Below are 3,895 nucleotides of genomic sequence, written 5' to 3'. Positions count from 1 at the left end.
CAAAAGCCACTCAAGGTTCTCGGGCCCAGTGAGGGGTTTGCGGTGGTGTGGCCTCCATGCTGTCATCCTTGAGAGAATGAGAGGGCAAAACAAGGAGCGTGTATTGTTGTGTGCAAGAGATGGAAGGAAAATATAAGGGAGTATGGATCAGTTGGCTCCATCAAGGATTGTGTGGGTAAAATTGAAAGTTGGACTACAAATGTGGGCGATTGTGTGTGTGTGTGTTCTTACCTAATTGTTCTTACCTAATTGTATCTTTACAGGAATGAGTCAAGCTCGTACTGTCCCGTGTCTTAAACCATATTTATCGTACATATCCTTAAATTTGTGAATTGTTTTGGCACACACTATTTCATTCGGTAGTGCATTCCATTGATCAATTGCTCTGTTTGGAAAACTGAATTTCCTTACGTCTTTATCACCTCTCTTCTTATGCAGTTTTTTGCAGTGTCCTCTTGCTGATGCTTCTCCATATGTTAGGTAATCATTTATGTCTATTTTCTCCTTCCCTGATATGCACTTATATAGCATTATCATGTCACCTCTTTTCCTTCTCTCCTGTAGTGTTGGTAGATTCAGTTTATTTAGTCTTTCTTCGTAGCTTAGGTCCCTTAAGCTTGGTATACATCTTGTAGCGGCCCTTTGAACTTTTTCAATCTTGTCTATGTGTTTTTTGAGATGAGGACTCCAGATTACTGATGCATATTCCAGGGTTGGTCTAAGGAATGTTATTATCCTTCTTAGTATGTCTTCATTTATGTATGTGAATGCTATTCTTATATTTGCACGCAGTGCCAACGGCCATACCACGTTGAGTACACCGCTTCCCGTTCGATCAGCGAAGTTAAGCAACGTTGGGTCTGGTTAGTACTTGGATGGGTGACCGCCTGGGAACACCAGATGCTGTTGGCATCCCTACGTCAAGTGGGGTTGGTGGAGGATTAGTGCCCCTCCCTGTAAAACAATTAACTCTAAGCCCTTGGCCACCCTGTCTGGGATACATGGCGTCTGGCAATGAATGTATACATGTTCCGTACCTTCTCGCTGATGTGGTCAGCCGGAGATAGTCTGTTATTGATAATCACACCTAGGTCTTTCTCTCTTTCTGATGTGTATAGGGTTTTATTTCCTAACTTCTAATCCCAATCAGGTCTTTTTCCACTTTAACCAAACTTGATTACATGACACTTGTCCACATTGAATTCCATTTGCCATGTACTCCATTCATGAAGTTTATTTAATTCTTGTAGCTCTTTACAAGAGTCTGTTAGTAATGCTCCTTTGTATTTTTGCATCATCTGTAAACATATTCAGATAGCTCTCATTTCCAGTGTTACTGTTTATATCATTTATATACACTAAAAACATGATTGGTGCCAGCACTGAACCCTGTGGTACTCCACTAGTCACTTCTTTCCATGATGAGTAGTTTCCTCTTAGTACTGTCCTCATTTCTCTTTTTATGAGAAAGTCTTGCATCCAACAAAACAGTTTGCCTCGAATTCCTCCTTGATGGTACAGTTTCCATAAAAGTTTGGTGTGGTACTGTGTCAAAAGCTTTCTTGAAATCTAAATAGATACTGTCCACCCATCCTTCCCTTTCCTGTATTGTGTTTGTTACTCTGTCATAGTAGCTCAACAGATTAGTAACACATGATTTTCCTTTTCTGAAACCAAACTGTCTTTCTGTTATCATACTGTGTTCTTCTAGATGATTTACCCAAGCTTTTCTTATAAGCTTTTCTAATACCTTGCTTACAACACTGGTCAGTGATACTGGTCGGTAGTTGAGTGGATTTTGTCTATTTCCTATCTTGAATAAGGGGATAATATTTGCTTTTTTCCAAATATCAGGTAGTTTACCTTGACTCAAGGATTTCTTGAAAATTAAAAATAATGGTGTACTTAACTCCTTAGCACATTCTCGTAGTACCCAACATGAAATTTCATCAGGACCACTTGCTTCTCCTCTGTCTAATCTACTTAACTCCTCCTGTATTACTTTTTCTGCTATTTGTATATCTGGTAGTATGTGTGAACATGCGTGTTCCACATAGTCCCTCTCAAAATTTTTTTCTTCTGTAAAAACTAATTGGAACTTCTTATTTAGTGCTTCACAAATATCTTTCTCTTGTGTATAAGTGATTCCCTCGTCCGTAATGGATTGTATTATATCTTTTACTTTGGTTTTGCTTCTGATATAGCTGTAAAACAGCTTTGGTTGATCACTACTTTTATTTATTATATCCTCCTCAAACTGTTTTTGGGCTTCCCTCCTTATTCTTGTATAGTCGTTTCTTGCCTGTTTGTAATTATTTTACTCCCTTTCACTATTGTGTCTTGTGTATCTATTCCACAACAAATCTCTTCTTTCTTTTGATTTTTTACATTCTGTATTGAACCATTTCTGTATTTTCTTATCTGCTTCTTTGTGCTGTGGGATGTACTTCTGGACTCCTATTTCATAAAATTCACAGAATTTTTTATATACAGCATTTAATCTTGTCCTCTAAGCTCATTTTTCCAATCAACTTCTAAGAAATACTTCTTTAGGTCTTGATAATTTCCCTTTTTATAGTTTAGGTTCTTTTTGTAACTGTCATTGCTGTTTACTATGTCATATGCTATCCTGAAGTTATAATTTAGTACTGCATGATCGCTTTTGCCGAGTGGAGGGTGATATATTAAACTGTCAATATCATTTTCTTGCCTAGTAAATATTAGATCTAGCACTGAAGGTACATCAAGTCCTCTTTTTCTGGTGGTTTCCCTCACATGTTGCGTTAGGAAAAACTCTTGTACGAGATCCAGGAGCTTTTGGTCCCAACAGCTTTCTTGGCTAATTATATCTAGAGTATTCCAATTTATATTTGTATTGAAATCCCCAGTTAGTATAATTCTTTCCGATTTCTCTTCCATTTTATGTAGTAATGATCTTATTCTCTGAATTGTACTCTCTGCCAGGTCCCCATATTCGCCTCTTTCCCATGTGTTTGATCTGGGTGGCATGTACAAAATGGCTACAATTACTTTACCTTCAGATGTGTTGATCTCTACTGCAATCAGTTCTACTTGTGATGGTATATCTAGTTTTATTTCCTTGACTTTTAGATTTTTCTTAGTTAATATTATAATTCCTCCTCCTTTTTTTTAAAATTTCTGTCTCTTCTCCATATATTGTATTCCTCTAAATTTAGTATGTCATTGGATATCCTTGGTGTTAATTTTGTTTCAGTTAGGCATATTATTTGTGGTTCATTTTCTCTGACATAATCATTCATCTCTAGTAATTTAGATACCATTCCATCCACATTTCAGTACATCAACTTTATCATCTTGTTTATATACTTGTCATGACATGGTTCTACTACCTTCCTCCTTTTTCTTCCATCCTGTTTGTGTACCACTTTCGTACCTGCAATCCTATTACTTTGTAAAAAAAATTTATTCTTCTCCTCTTCTGATCTTCCTCATTTTTTGTTTTTGCTTCCTCCCTCTTCTCTTTCAGTAATTCCAGTTCCTCTTGTGTTAGGCATCTTTTTAGCCATACATTTGTGAACTCCTCTTTTTCCATATGATTCTTTGCATTTTTTAGTATCTCTTCCACAGTGTGTGTGTGTGTGTGTGTGTGTGTGTAAGTGTATAAAATATTGAATGTTCTAGAAACTATCCAGTGATACTGGACGATCGAGAGGAGGGGTGAGGGAGGAGGAGACAGGGTTGGAGGAGGAGGTAAGGAGCGGGAGGGAGGAGATAAGAGGGGATGAAGAAGGATGGTGGATGGAGAATCATGCTTTTCAGGGAGGAGGAGGAGGTGGAAGGAAGAAGGAAGGAAAGGAAAGGAGGAAAAGGAAAAAAGGAGAGAGAGAGAGAGACGCTGTGAAGGGAGATGGTG

General features: G+C 37.8%; 1 non-coding gene across 1 annotated transcript; it reads left to right on the top strand.

The window, feature by feature from the left end:
* Positions 1-793: 793 nt before the first annotated feature.
* Positions 794-912, top strand: LOC145403422 (5S ribosomal RNA). Its single transcript, XR_013897985.1, has one exon. It is a non-coding gene; the product is annotated as a 5S ribosomal RNA (ribosomal RNA).
* Positions 913-3,895: the final 2,983 nt, after the last annotated feature.

Source organism: Coenobita brevimanus, chromosome 60, assembly GCF_032717465.1.
Source record: "Coenobita brevimanus isolate Jiangsu-jjx chromosome 60, ASM3271746v2, whole genome shotgun sequence".
NCBI classification, from domain to species: Eukaryota; Metazoa; Arthropoda; class Malacostraca; order Decapoda; family Coenobitidae; genus Coenobita; species Coenobita brevimanus.
The sequence above is the reverse complement of the archived record's forward strand: the minus strand, read 5'-3'. Positions and strand labels throughout refer to the sequence as shown.